Below are 16,351 nucleotides of genomic sequence, written 5' to 3' on the forward strand. Positions count from 1 at the left end.
ATTCCGTAGCCTCCGTTAATTGTAAAGACACTGTTTTCATCGCCAAACGAGCTCTCAACACGCTGAGGCATACTATAACAGAACTTATACTTCGCACCGTACGACCGCGGCGCTCTGTAAACTGCATTCTGATTGGCTAATCACATCTTGTGAGTTTACGGTAAAACGATTTTATGCGGCCAATCCGCATCAGTAGTATATAGGAGAGATTAATTTTTCTCATATGAACGAGAGAGTTTTGAAGCAATATACCACTTGGTGTAGAAACCCAATGAAACGGCCTTATAGTGTAACATTAATGAAGCGATGAGAGGTTAGAGGATTTTACATGGGACAGGACAATACGGACTGGAGTAGCTTTACACATAGATATTTTCTTATGGTAAGAAAAGGACCAGCAAGCAGGTTTAGAATAGTAGTAATACCGCTATTTAACTTATTCACCACTTGTAATTTTGGAAAATTAGTTTTTGAGGCTGAGCACATTATTGGCAGCTGTCATAGAAATTTAGTAACATAATGAGAGACAGTGTCGACCACAACACGTGTGAAATACCCGCGGTATAAAAGGAAAGCGAGGCAGCTTTAGTATGTGTAACGTACTGTAACGACAGAAGCAAGACGTTAAAGCGACACGTTCCAGTCGATACAGAAACGGGATATTACAGTCCTAGTCATATCAAATGAATGTAGGATACTCAGTCATTTGAGACGGTAGTCAAGCCGAATACTAAATCAAATTATTAAAGTATGGCATGACTCCGAATACATGATTCTATTTATCATATAATTTATGGCTGTAAGAAAACAAGGAAAACTCAACAATTTATTTCTAGGTGGCGAATTATTATTCAAAGGGAACGTATTGGCAATGACAATCGTGTGACATCACGTATTTATGACGTCACAATAATGCTATGAACCTACAACATTCAAAACGATAGAGTATGTCAGCAGTTACATGATCCATTAATACCGAATGATTCAGAACAGGTGCACGAGAAATTCTGTCTTTGATGTAATAGTAATTTGATAGTGTCTGTAAAATTACCTAGGAGTATGAAATCCTGCATTAACAGACACAACTAGGCCCCGTAGCTAACACAGTCAGTAAAATTTTAGATTTCCGTTTTTGTAAACAGGTGTTGTGACGGGAACTGACGAAAACAAAAAATCAAAGTGTGATAATCAAACATTCATGCCGGGATTGTAAGATACAAAACGGAAAAAATGACAAGTTCTGATTGGCAATCAGTATCGGTATAGAGATGTGATCTAAGATATGTTAGAGGGATATTTTGAATTTGAGGTTGTCCAGTGCTACGTTTGGAGTATCATAAAACACGACTTCGTTATTATGAAATCTAATCCACTTTTTTTAATTCAATGTGGTGGATAAGAATTCCTGACTACCCTGCTTATCTCGATGCAAGAAATGTCCAATCAGTTAAACAAAATTGATGTGTAGCAACCCGAACTGACCATTATCCATTTACTGACTTTTCTAAAATTAATAGTTGTTGTTAGATTATTTGCTTGCTTTCTCGTCCCGTGAACAGCCAGGGTGGCGAGTGGTGGCCACTTCAGTGAACAACATACGAGAGACCCGCCGCACGCCAGAGCAACTAGGGTTAGCCCAATGTCACAACCACAACAGCACAGACCGGTCCGATTCTACCCGAGAAAAACAAACCTTTATTAGTATGAGAAACCCACGGTTATGGGGGGAGTGTCTCACGACCGGAAATGACGTATGCAATATCACATCATCAGTACGCATGTATCGTATAGTAGATATGTGTAACGTAGATAAATATACAACAACGGTCAGATGGATAAAAGATAACCTCTTACGAACCCAAAGACAATTAAACGTGTACATCTTTCGCAATGTAGGCGCATTTTAAAGTAAGGTAGCGGTCATCCTTAAATGGTAATTGCCTCGTCAGCTTATCTTTCTTAACGTTAGCTACAGAAACTAAGAACATGTCACTTTAATACTCGTGGATCATAAAACTAGAATACAAAATGCAATAAAAATATAGTTCACCTTAAACGATATGTAATGGGACATTTGAAACACATCGACAGTCAATATATGAATAATAAAAAAACCAAATAAATTTCAAGATGACTCGGAAGACTGCTTGGAGTAAACACTGCAGTGAACAGTTGGCTTATGTGTGTGTGTGTGTGTGTGTGTGTGTGGCTATAGCCTGCCTATCTCAAACATTCAACAATTTTATGTGTTTCGTTTCTCCGTGTGGAGTTAATTTCAAAGGACTAACATCAATCAATTATCCAAATAGAAAAAAATAAAAATCTTAAAAGTGTACTTGTGTTATATGATATGTGTCTGAAGCTTTGCTAGCAGGCCGCCCGAATAGTTAATTAGCATGTATTACAAGCAGGCAAACCGTATTGTGGGCTTTCATTGCTAAACGTCATTTAAGTACTTCGATGATAGGGCTTTGATAATTGATCATATCTCTTCTGACTTACGTGTTAATGCATACAGAGATGTTTCAAAAGAGTTTCAAACTTCGCTGGCCTGACTACAATATATATACTCGTAAGTAATTAATATTCTTTTTCATATCTTCACGACTGGATTTTTGAAATTTCTTTTTTTTATGTATTAAAAAATGTCCTGTATGAGGAAATGAACCACGACCACAATAGATATATTGATATAAGACACAGCTTGTATCAGTATATTATCAATCACCCTTACTTTGAATTATTTACTATTTTGGCAGAAACTATAATATATATGACAAAGTGAGTAGATAATTGATTTATTTATAATCATCAATTATATATAAGTATGTAAACCGGAAGTATTTGATAACACCAGTCATTTCACTAAACTTGATTTTAGATCACAATGGTTGTATTACTATGGCAATCTTCAAGCCCTTTGTTAACCTTGGGCCTATCGACAAATCAGTTTAAAAAATCAGTATCAGTTTAACAGTATTTACAATTTTTATATGCTAAATATAACCGGAGAGAGTAGCCAATCAGATTACTCGGTTAATTTGATCAATTAATCGATATCTTTGATGAGACTATAATAAACCAGAATGTTGCTGGGAGTACGATCAAAGTTCATCCTTAATCATAAGTAAGCAAGTACACTCTATATTAGCCTAAATAGATAAATATTGATTTAAGTTCTTTTTATATCACCACTTTTTAATTTACAACTGATGGTAATAATGTGTTGTACATTTGTTCAGGCAGAAACCACGGTACGTTGTACTGTGACACTAATAAGAATATAATTGTCGTGATTGTAAGAATGAAATAACATTGCTTTGTACTTGTAGTAATTGTTTTGTGTTTATTTCAATATTGAATCAAATTGTTTATGATATCTCGGAGCGATGACTAATCGGGACATTTCAATCTACTGTGTATCTTATTGGTGTTCTTAATTTTATTTTAATTTTAAATTTTAAATCTTACACTTATAATAGCAGATATCTGATCTTAATGGTTAAATATATCTTATCTTAACGTTTAAGTATTTCCTATCTTAATTGCTAAAATGTATCTGATCTTGATGTTTTACGAATAACGTCACACGATCGTCAGCTTAGAGGGGAAAACATGTAAAGACTGAAATACATTTATCTTATCATGTAAACGATTAAAATCTTTCAGCTTTTTTTATAATGAATGTGTTATTGATGTGAAAATGGAAATCTTGTGTTAATGAATATACTAAAATATTTAACGATTACATATGACCGAAAGTTCACTGCGTTATGCAATTATTGACGTTTTTAGATTTACACAAGATTTATCAAATTGAGAATGGTGATATTCCGCGAGGCCGCAAATAAAAGGAAATCGATAATTATTTTGATATATGACACGCCAGATACAAAGTCGTTTATTTGAGCCCCACATCATGAAAATGTGCAGATACTATTTTTAGCTTTGGCTTCACCTCTCGTGCAGGAATTCGCCAGTTTCAGTTTAAGCCTATTATTTTGTCGGTACTTGTGGAAGACCTCTCGGAAAACCATGGAAGAGAGATTTGCTCAGTCAAATCAAATAATTGAAAGTTTAGTAGATAAACAGAACTCGGATTTATATCCAATATTCCAATCCAACACAATATAAACTGTTAGGTTTCGATGACAACACTGCCAACTTCTTCAGACGAATCGCCATCGTGGACCGAATTGGTGCTGAGGAAACATCCGGTCAATGATGACTTATGAGACAGCAGATTTGTTTCTCGTACCCCGGACAGGTCAAGCAACGCCTTTTTACCAGTGTAAGATTTGTTTGTGTCACCCTGAGGTAGAGACGGGAGGATTCACCAGTCAGGACAATGATATGACGTCACAGTAACAATTCACTGACGTCATATCAACAAATCAATCACGTCAACGATGCAAATTATTGGGATATCAAAAGCACATAAAAGTGCTAAATTCAGTGTATGGGACAAGAGAAATATAATCATTCACTCATTGTTGGTGATTAGGGTGATCTCTACCCTCGGGAAAAGTTGTACAAGTTCCTAACACTCGACAAGCCTCGTGTTTGTTAACAGAGTCATCTTTTCCCTCGGGTTGATATCCATCTACCTCGCCTCCAAGGAGTTAAAAAAGTAATTTAAGCAACTTCACTAATAAAACTAGATATATACCTTTGACAGAACAAGATTCACCCTACCTACATATAGGTAATGATAAGTTAATCAGACGTAAATTTTTTACAATATATCGATTAAATCATAGCATGATTCCTGATACAATATGATATGTGTTGTATACTGACTAGTATCATCATTGTGTTGAAGATGATACAGCCTATGTTTCTCTGTGGTCACACATATTGATAATTATATACTTGTAAATAATGATAAGTATATGACGTGATAAAGCATGATATCACCTAGCAACAGAAACACAGAAAAGCTATTATGAAATACTAAATGAAGCCAATTTTATTTTAAATGCAGATAAAAAAAATACAAACATCATTACAATTAAATAGAAATGACAGGGGGAAAGCCAGTTGCTGGAACAGCGGCTATAAATAGGACACGATATGTCACAGATATGTGTCGTATCGTTGTTTCGTCAGTTGAATCATTGTGTTTTTGCAGCGATAGAACGAAGTATCGAAAACTGTAACGCGAAATAACGAAAAAACGATTTACGGGGGGATGTAATTAATATCGGGGTGACTAATGATTTCGTGGTGCTAAATACAGACTTTATTTTTGGAAACGAAACGGTAAATAAACTAAAATTAGATAATTTATCAAAAAAGATCTAAAACGAACTTAGTTAGTAAATACAATTTGTAAAACCAAAATTGGAGGAGGGAGAGGGTGTGACTTACACTTCATACAAAGGTCAGCTGCGGACCACTCTGTAGAGGTGACCACCTCCGCAATATCTACCAAATTCTTTTGCCGAAGGAAAACAAGATATTTTAGAATAGATGGCAAAGTATTGTTTAAACTCTTACTTAAAAACCTCAGCGTACATGAATTATTTTTTGTTTGCAATAAGAACATCAAATGCACATCTTAACAAGGAATGAATGAAACTACTTTATAATCAAATGACAGATAAGTAAAAAAAATGTTCTGAATGTTTATAAACATGTCAGGAATTTAAATGGATAAAGCATGTTTTTTTAAAGAAACTTCACCATAAGTAGGCGTAACGTCTTAACGTTCAAAAAGGTATGCTTGATGGACACCGAAACACGAAGAGGATAGAATTGTTCTCTATAAAACTCTATCATAAGGAGATGCTTGGTGAATACTACAGCTCAATCATGTGATGGACACTCTAACGACATCGTGTAGTCCAAGGGAGAGAACTCTTATACAATACGCCGTCATGCCAAATGAGTTCGAGTAATATGGAAAAAAACAACATAAGTGGAAAATGGAAAATTTCTTCATAATAAAACGAGGTCGCATCAGTAAAGAAACTGACGTATTTAAGAACCGTCGAACCCACTTAATCCTGTGACTGTCAACGAAAGGAACCAATACCTGAAGCTTGCGGAACCGGTGTCGGACAAATCCAAGAATAGCTTTATCTAGCAACACAAGATAAAGGAAAAGTAGTGTTTTATGTTTCCAATGAGCATTTGATTAACGAGATTGACCAAGTATTGACCAATTTATGACATTTCCGTGTCCGGGTGAAACATGCTTTTCTCTAATGGGCTCCTTAATGTAAATAATCCTTAAAAAATAAACAGGAAAATTATATATTTTTTATTTTTGGCATGACGGGAAACTCCTCTCCCTCCTCCTCAACCTACACTACCCCTTTCTTTTCCTGTTTTCCTCATTCCTAATTAGCCATATTTTTGCCTGGTCTACACTGTTTACACCGTCTCCCGTCAAATTTAATGAGCTGATATCTTGAAGCGGAGTGATATAAGTGTTTCAACACGTTTTCGTATCTAAATCATTTGATATGCTTTGATGTTTATGTTTATGTCAAATAGGGACGTTTAATCGGCATCCTTGATCTAAACAAATATGAAAAAGTAATTAATTCATTGAAGCTGTCAGAGTTAATGATAATAAAATAGATAACGAAAGAAAATTGTGAAAAAAAAGAAACAAAAATCCAATAATCGTAATCCTATCGTAGTAACTGGCAGTGGGAATGATTCGTCAGAATAGAATATGTTCATGTTCTATGGAAAATATCTAGTCTGTATGTTTGACATCAGTGTAAATAGGCGTTGTAACTGACAGGTCATTGATGTAAATGGAACGTTAATTTATAGAGTTTTGGGGATAAAGTAGAAAATGAATAATAATATTTATAAATGTTTATTGAACATTTATAGAATGATATATTCAGAGTGAACTGTGCTACATCAATTGGGCGTAGACTTTGGAGTTTTACTCTGTAAGCATGTAGATAACCGTGGGTAGTAATATCTGTCCCCATGTAGATAGATACAGCTAGAGTAGGGAAAGTGTTGTAAACATGAGAGAAAATGAACAATTACAGGATCGATACTCTCCTTGTGAAGATTACAAAGGAGCGACACTCAACTCCAAAGCTAGTACAACATCAATGGATTAGTCTTCACAAGGTGTCCTACATTTAACCACCAGATTTGTCGGGACTTTTTCCAGGGATACAGAGAGTGAAAATGACGGTAACCCCTGGAGTATCGAGAATGAAGAACATTATGTTAGGATCTGTGACAAAAGCATCACTATCGGACTGATAAATTGTATATATGTAACTAATTGTCGAGACGGCGAATGGAGACATACAGTTACAGAGACAACAGAGACACATCTGTTATCATTGTTGTTCAGACTGTATGTGTGTATATATAAGAGTGTGATTGTCTATATTATGATATCCTTTAATTCTGTTATCATTGTTGTTTATAATGTATGTGTGTATATATGAGAGTGTGGTTGTCTATATTATGATATCCTTTAATTCTGTTATCATTGTTGTTTATAATGTATGTGTGTATATATGAGAGTGTGGTTGTCTATATTCTGATATCCTTTAATTCTGTTATCATTGTTGTTTATAATGTATGTGTGTATATATGAGAGTGTGGTTGTCTATATTATGATATCCTTTAATTCTGTTATTTTAATCTGTTCCGTTGCTAATGTTCGATTTAATTCGCTGTCGTGTTTGTGTGCTGATGATTAGTCTGGATCTATACCCACAATACTTGACAATACACAAGAAATAGATGATGAACACCACTATATCTTAGTATGTCTATTCTTGACAGATGGAGGAAGTATATTTAGGAAAACATTATTTTGTATGTCCCAAATATTATCAAGTTTCCAAGAACAACAACAAATATTTAAAAAAAATACGAAATATGTGCAAGTTTATAAAAGTTTTATATTAAAAAGACGTGTCCCTTTTAAATGTGTATCTGTTGTAAATGTGTATCTGTTGTAGATGTGTATCTGTTGTAGATGTGTATCTGTTGTAGATGTGTATCTGTTATAAGTGTGTATCTGTTGTAAATGTGTATCTGTTGTAGATGTGTATTTGTTGTAAATGTGTATCTGTTGTAAATATGTATCTGTTGTAAACGTGTATCTGTTGTAAACGTATATCTGTTGTTAATGTGTATCTGTTGTCAATGTGTATCTGTTGTAAACGTGTATCTGTTTTAAATGTGTATCTGTTGTAAACGTGTATCTGTTGTAAATGTGTATCTGTTGTAAACGTGTATCTGTTGTAAATGTGTATCTGTTGTAAACGTGTATCTGTTGTAAACGTGTATCTGTTTTAAACGTGTATCTGTTGTAAATGTAAATGTGTATCTGTTGTAAACGTGTATCTGTTTTAAATGTGTATCTGTTGTAGATGTGTATCTGTTGTAAACGTGTATCTGTTGTAAACGTGTATCTGTTGTAGATGTGTATCTGTTGTAGATGTGTATCTGTTGTAGATGTGTATCTGTTGTAAATGTGTATCTGTTGTAGATGTGTATCTGTTGTAGATGTGTATCTGTTGTAGATGTGTATCTGTTGTAGATGTGTATCTGTTGTAAATGTGTATCTGTTCTAAATGTGTATCTGTTGTAAACGTGTATCTGTTTTAAATGTGTATCTGTTGTAAATGTGTATCTGTTGTAAACGTGTATCTGTTGTAAACGTGTATCTGTTGTAAATGTGTATCTGTTGTAGATGTGTATCTGTTATAAATGTGTATCTGTTGTAAATGTGTATCTGTTGTAGATGTGTATCTGTTGTAGATGTGTATCTGTTGTAAATGTGCATCTGTTGTAAACGTGTATCTCTTATAGATGTGTATCTGTTGTAAATGTGTATCTGTTGTAGATGTGTATCTGTTGTAAATATGTATCTGTTGTAAATGTGTATCTGTTGTAGATGTGTATCTGTTGTAAACGTGTATCTGTTGGAAATGTGTATCTGTTGTAAATGTGTATCTGTTGTAGATGTGTATCTGTTGTAAATGTGTATCTGTTGTAAATGTGTATCTGTTGTAGATGTGTATCTGTTGTAAATGTGTATCTGTTGTAGATGTGTATCTGTTGTAGATGTGTATCTGTTGTAGATGTGTATCTGTTGTAAATGTGTATCTGTTGTAAATGTGTATCTGTTGTAAATGTGTATCTGTTGTAAATGTGTATCTGTTGTAAATGTGTATCTGTTGTAGATGTGTATCTGTTGTAGATGTGTATCTGTTGTAGATGTGTATCTGTTGTAAATGTGTATCTGTTGTAAATGTGTATCTGTTGTAGATATGTATCTGTTGTAAATGTGTATCTGTTGTAGATGTGTATCTGTTGTAGATGTGTATCTGTTGTAGATGTGTATCTGTTGTAAATGTGTATCTGTTGTAAATGTGTATCTGTTGTAAATGTGTATCTGTTGTAGATGTGTATCTGTTGTAGATGTGTATCTGTTGTAAATGTGTATCTGTTGTAGATGTGTATCTGTTGTAAACGTGTATCTGTTGTAGATGTGTATCTGTTGTAGATGTGTATCTGTTGTAGATGTGTATCTGTTGTAAATGTGTATCTGTTGTAAATGTGTATCTGTTGTAAATGTGTATCTGTTGTAGATGTGTATCTGTTGTAAATGTGTATCTGTTGTTGATGTATATCTGCTGTAAACGGGTATCTGTTGTTGATGTATATCTGCTGTAAACGGGTATCTGTTGTAGATGTGTATCTGTTGTAAATGTGTATCTGTTGTAAATGTGTATCTGTTGTAGATGTGTATCTGTTGTAGATGTGCATCTGTTGTAGATGTGTATCTGTTGTAAATGTGTATCTGTTGTAAATATGTATCTGTTGTAAATGTGTATATGTTGTAAATGTGTATCTGTTGTAGATGTGTATCTGTTGTAAATGTGTATCTGTTGTAAATGTGTATCTGTTGTAAACGTGTATCTGTTGTAAATGTGTATCTGTTCTAAATGTGTATCTGTTGTAAACGTGTATCTGTTTTAAATGTGTATCTGTTGTAAATGTGTATCTGTTGTAAACGTGTATCTGTTGTAAACGTGTATCTGTTGTAAATGTGTATCTGTTGTAGATGTGTATCTGTTATAAATGTGTATCTGTTGTAAATGTGTATCTGTTGTAGATGTGTATCTGTTGTAAATGTGTATCTGTTGTAAATGTGTATCTGTTGTAAATGTGCATCTGTTGTAAACGTGTATCTCTTATAGATGTGTATCTGTTGTAAATGTGTATCTGTTGTAAATGTGTATCTGTTGTAAATGTGTATCTGTTGTAGATGTGTATCTGTTGTAGATGTGCATCTGTTGTAGATGTGTATCTGTTGTAAATGTGTATCTGTTGTAAATGTGTATCTGTTCTAAATGTTTATCTGTTGTAGATGTATATCTGTTGTAAACGTGTATCTGTTGTAAATGTGTATCTGTTTTAGATGTGTATCTGTTGTAAACGTGTATCTGTTGTAGATGTGTATCTGTTGTAGATGTGTATCTGTTGTAAATGTGTATCTGTTGTAGATGTGTATCTGTTGTAAATGTGTATCTGTTGTAAATGTGTATATGTTTTAAATGTGTATCTGTTGTAGATGTGTATCTGTTGTAAATGTGTATCTGTTGTAAATGTGTATCTGTTGTAAATGTGTATCTGTTGTAAGTTTGTATCTGTTGTAAGTGTGTATCTGTTGTAAGTGTGTATCTGTTGTAAATGTGTATCTGTTGTAGACGTGTATCTGTTGTAGATGTGTATCTGTTGTAGACGTGTATCTGTTGTAGATGTGTATCTGTTGTAGATGTGTATCTGGTAGATGTGTATCTGTTGTAGACGTGTATCTGTTGTAGATGTGTATCTGTTGTAGACGTGTATCTGTTGTAGACGTGTATCTGTTGTAGATGTGTATCTGTTGTAGATGTGTATCTGTTGTAAATGTGTATCTGTTGTAGATGTGTATCTGTTGTAGATGTGTATATGTTCTAGATGTGTATCTGTTGTAAATTTCTCGTTATATGTTTGATGAGGATTAGGTCTGTTGGAAGTTAAAAGTTACAAATACAAGCTGACATTGATGATGTCGAGTCCATTGCTGAAGTCTCAGATCTTGATCCGGTGTAAATCATTGAGTATTTTGGGGAAAAAGAGAAGGGCTTGTTTTTCAAATGTCTACTTGTCATTTCTACGACAGTGTTTTATAGTTCTTTGAATCATGTTCTGTCGAATTCTTTTTCGAGTTGCTGCAGAGGAAATAATTTTGTAGTATGTATACGGCTAGATAAGATAGCTGAACTTTTCCATTTAATCAGTTATTTACGAAGGAAGGGCGGATCAGCTGCTCCGAATATTTTTTTAAATACAAGAGTTACTTCCCCTGGAGCGTCAAGTCGGGCTAACACCCTTACTGTCATCCATAATAATCAAAGCAGTAAAAGAACTGTGGACAAAACGACAGAAAACATTTCAGTTATGATTGATGTGAATGCTGCATCTGCTGTAAACTTTACACAAAATAAAGATAATTATCAGTTAAAACAACGACAAATATTAGGGTTATATTATATCACAGATACTACAAACTGTCAATTAATTAACCATCACTTAGCATGTTAAGATATGATGATATTGATGATTAAATAATTGTATACACTAAAGTGAGTGCAACTTTTATGAAATTTGTCCACAATTCATTAATAACAGCGTGGAAAATATATTCCTGTATCAATTGATTATAGTGTGGATACAACACAAAGACGCTTGACATAGCACCTCTTTAGGTTTAACTGAACCCTGTTTCCCCTATGCGTAGTCCGTCAATACGGGGTTTGGAGGGATACAGATTGATGAAGTCAGTGAATTTTTTTTCGGAAAGTGACATTGTTTTAGTTTGGGAACATGACATTAATTACTTGGATCGGCTAAGATTTATTTGGCAGATGTCGTCACTGAAGAATGATATACTTACCCTTCCGGAACTCATGGTCTTGATTTGTAAATGTACGGTTTCATTTTTTTCGTGAACATCTTCTTTTGTTCACATTTTCCCATCGTTTCATCGATTTCGAGTTTCAGCTTACGATGCGCCGAATATTTTCACGTGGTATTTGGGGATGGGGAGAGTGAGATAGGAATTGGCTCACTTTAGATATATAGTTCGTTTAATATCTGTTTGATTTATTTCTATCAATTAAGATGATTTGATAAATCTATATTTCGCACCTTGTCATGATAAACTTTATCAAAATCTAGACGAGATATTGATACCCTTGTGACCTATACTGACAGCAATACTGACCAATGCTGATTGAGAATTATATAATAATAACACATCTGAGTCTTTGTTGTGTTTTAGTATTCTCACTTCTAACTTAATATGTTAGTAAGGTTTCCGGATAATGCTTTATCGCCGGATGTTTTGTAGAAATTAAAATGAATCCATTTTTTTTATTGTGTGAGAGTATTTAGTGTAAACAGAATTTGTGTTTGTTTGTTTGTGTGGTTTTTTTAAAACAACAGAAATATCTTGAGTTCTATTAGTAATGTAAGAAAGAATATTCTTTTATATTCGATAGTTTGTCGATACTGTTTGGCATTCGAAATAATTTTCTTTACACTCGGAACCAACAGCATCGAAGTACCAAACATATACCACATCATGACAGCGAAAAGAAGATGTAAATGTCGTTGTTGGTGGTTTGTATCAATAAAGGGTCTCAGAAACTGCCTAAACGTGGTCACTCATGCATGATGTTGTTTTTGTTTTGGCGTCTTTTTCTCGTCATGGTTGATATAATGGATAAAAAAGAAAGAAAAACACCATTGTTTAGATTGTTCTAATCTAATTTATTCGGGGATCAATCGGTAGATAAAGCCATGTAGCATCACAGAGAGAATCTAGCATACAGCCTTAAAACAATGTATCAGGCACAGACACCAAATGCGGATTGCGTTGGTGTTATATATCCTTCAAAGTAAAAGCTATCAGCCAACATCTCTATTGCATATATGTGTCGTTCAATATGTTTTAGCATGTGTCGTTCAATATCTTGTATCATGTGTCGTTCAATATGTTGTAGTATGTGTCGTTCAATGTGTTGTGTTATGTGTCGTTCAATATGTTGTACTATGTGTCGTTCAATATGGTGTAGTATGTGTCGTTCAATATGTTGGACCATGTGTCGTTCAATATGTTGTTTCATGTGTCGTTCATTATGTTGTATTATGTGTCGTTCAATGTGTTGTGTTATGTGTCGTTCAAAGTGTTGCAGTATGTGTCGTCCAATATGTTGTATTATGTGTCGTTCAATATGTTGTAGTATGTGTCGTTCAAAGTGTTGTAGTATGTGTCGTTCAATGTGTTGTGTTATGTGTCGTTCAAAGTGTTGTAGGATGTGTCGTTCAATGTGTTGTGTTATGTGTCGTTCAAAGTGCTGTAGGATGTGCCGTTCAAAGTGTTTTATAATGTGTCGTTCAATGTGTTGTAGGATGTGTCGTTCAATGTGTTGTATTATGTGTCGTTCAATGTGTTGTAGGATGTGTCGTCCAATGTATTGTATTATGTGTTGTTCAATGTGTTGTATTATGTGTCGTTCAATGTGTTGTGTTATGTGTCGTCCAATGTGTTGTATTATGTGTCGTTCAATGTGTTGTGTTATGTGTCGTTCAAAGTGTTTTATTATGTGTCGTTCAAAGTGTTTTATTATGTGTCGTTCAATGTGTTGTGTTATGTGTCGTTCAAAGTGTTTTATTATGTGTCGTTCAAAGTGTTTTATTATGTGTCGTTCAATGTGTTGTGTTATGTGTCGTTCAAAGTGTTTTATTATGTGTCGTTCAAAGTGTTGTAGGATGTGTAGTCCAATGTGTTGTATTATGTGTCGTTCAATGTGTTGTATTATGTGTCGTTCAATGTGTTGTAGGATGTGTCGATCAATGTGTTGTATTATGTGTCATTCAATGTGTTGTATCATGTGTCATTCAATATGTTGTATTATGTGTTTTGGTTTACCTAAATACATGTATCAGATCTTCATATAAAATTATAACCTATGGCACTAGTGATCGAAGCGACAAAAATTGTATCTTAAAATTATTTTGTGGTTCAATGGATGTATGTTTCAGATACTAGAAGGAATATCGCAGGTGACAGCATATAGCCTTGAAGAACGCCAGGGTTTGTGTTAATATTCCTGTTAAGTATCGGTGTTATTATATATATTCCAGTGTCTGTTTTTCATAATTATCTATATACCACCACGGGTTCATAATACTTCTATACCTTCTTGCTAAACATGATATTGCTCGTATATTGATATATGTTAGAAATTTTAAGGCAACTCCTCTTCTAGAACCGTAACACTACCATCTCTTTGAATTAAATTAATGATTGTTTATATAATTGTTTTTTTATTTCAATAAAATAATTCGTGCACACATTTATTTCCAGGGTAGACGTTGGAATATCTGTGTACTTGTTATAAATACAAAACCTTATATGTACAAAAATACTTAGTGTGCGACAGCATATAATTATTTCCACGGTGGACATTGAAATGTCTGTGGATGTACAGAAATACTTAGTTTTCGACAGCAGTATTTTTTTAATATATGAAGGGACGAGACTAGGACGTTTTTCACACAATCAGTAATATAGAACAACATAACGAACAAAAGTACAACAGTATATAAACATCTAGTGTTTATTTGACCTTAGTTATATCAAAATATATCTGGAAAGCGACTTTGTTTCACTTATATTTTCCAAAGACCTCAACAGAACTTTATAAATATCTACTGTGTATTTATTAAAACGTCTAACAAGGATATGTAAAATTCCCGTCCGTGTTTTCTAAAAATAAAACACTAATATTATAGCACATTGCGTGTCACATGTTACATACATATGTAGATTTATTCAGAATTTGTTCTTTTACTCTAACATAAACTGAATAAGTTCAAATTCGAATAGGACAAATATAAAAATAAGAGCACTCCTTTTGTGCACGAGACAATTATCGGCTCGTGCTGATAGCTAATGTCCAACAGTAGAATTACACAGTAGTATCACCAAGACAATGATAGCATGTTCTAAATTATACTACATATGTATCATATCCTAACCACCATTTATTGGTTGTTGTAAAGATCATCTGGACAATTGATTGGATCCTTCAGGAAACAAAAACAATATTTCTATAAAATACACGTGTATAGAGGCATCACGTGACGCAATAAACTTTTTTTATTGTATGACTATTTAAGCAATTAAATTGTTCTTCGGAAACACAAACTCCGGAACCATTGACCATAGTAACCAAACTGTAGTATAATTACAGGTGTTTTTCACACAAATAATACTCTCATGATATCTGTTCATGAAAACCAGACTACAAATAACACATCTTAGTGGACTAATATAGTAATGGATTTTCGTTGATTCGCACATAGAACAAAGGAGCGGTTGTGAAATGGACAGAAGATCAAAGCTGTTGTAAATAGGTCGACGCTGATTTCTACCCAAAGCTTACATCGATTTCTTAATCACCAACAAATGACTACTATGTCGTGGTACGGCATTTCCAGTGTGATATACCATGAGCTGTTGAATAAATATGTTTTGGGTATTTGATATTTTCTTTGTATTTATTTCAATGAGTTCCTACCATGTATTTATTCCAATGTTATCAATTAACCGCGAATTCACTTATTTTTTTTTTTTAAGCACGAAATTTGAGCCGTCATCAACATATGTTATTACAGAACTATTTGTTTATTTATTTGTTTATTTTGACGATGACGGAATATTGGGGTATAAACCAGGTAATTCCATGATACATGAAAATGATCGCCTCATAAACAACAGCTATGATATTGACAACACCTATCTATTTCTGAGTTGCCCTCTTTGTAGCATCATACAAAATTTACAAATACAAGCTGATAATGTTTATACGGGTGCATGAATATTTAAAAAAATAAAGATAAAATTCGTCTTTACAGGTACCCCCGTGTACATACACACATGGTGACTCCTTCAGTACAGGTCACTTCCTGTACTCCTTTTCTTTTGGTCTTGTTTTCATGTCACACACGGATTCGTTTACGATATCGTCCCCAAAATCGACAAATTTTTTTCAGATTATAACTTGGGAGAACATCTAATCGTGCAGGGAATATAAACAAAATCAACTTGTATGTCAAAGGACTTGGCTGTGTCAAGCTGCATCAGATTAAGGGCCTAGGAAAGTACAGCTTCCCAGTTGTTTCAAGCTTTGTCAATTCAACAACATACAACACCGTACAACAACGACACTAATCAATTATCTCGTCCTTCTAGTGTCAGTTGTAACAAGCTTTTTCTCCGTAACGACAT

Source organism: Ylistrum balloti, unplaced genomic scaffold (genome assembly GCF_031769215.1).
Source record: "Ylistrum balloti isolate Yb309-2 unplaced genomic scaffold, AGI_CSIRO_Ybal_v1 Utg371268, whole genome shotgun sequence".
Lineage (NCBI taxonomy): Eukaryota > Metazoa > Mollusca > Bivalvia > Pectinida > Pectinidae > Ylistrum > Ylistrum balloti.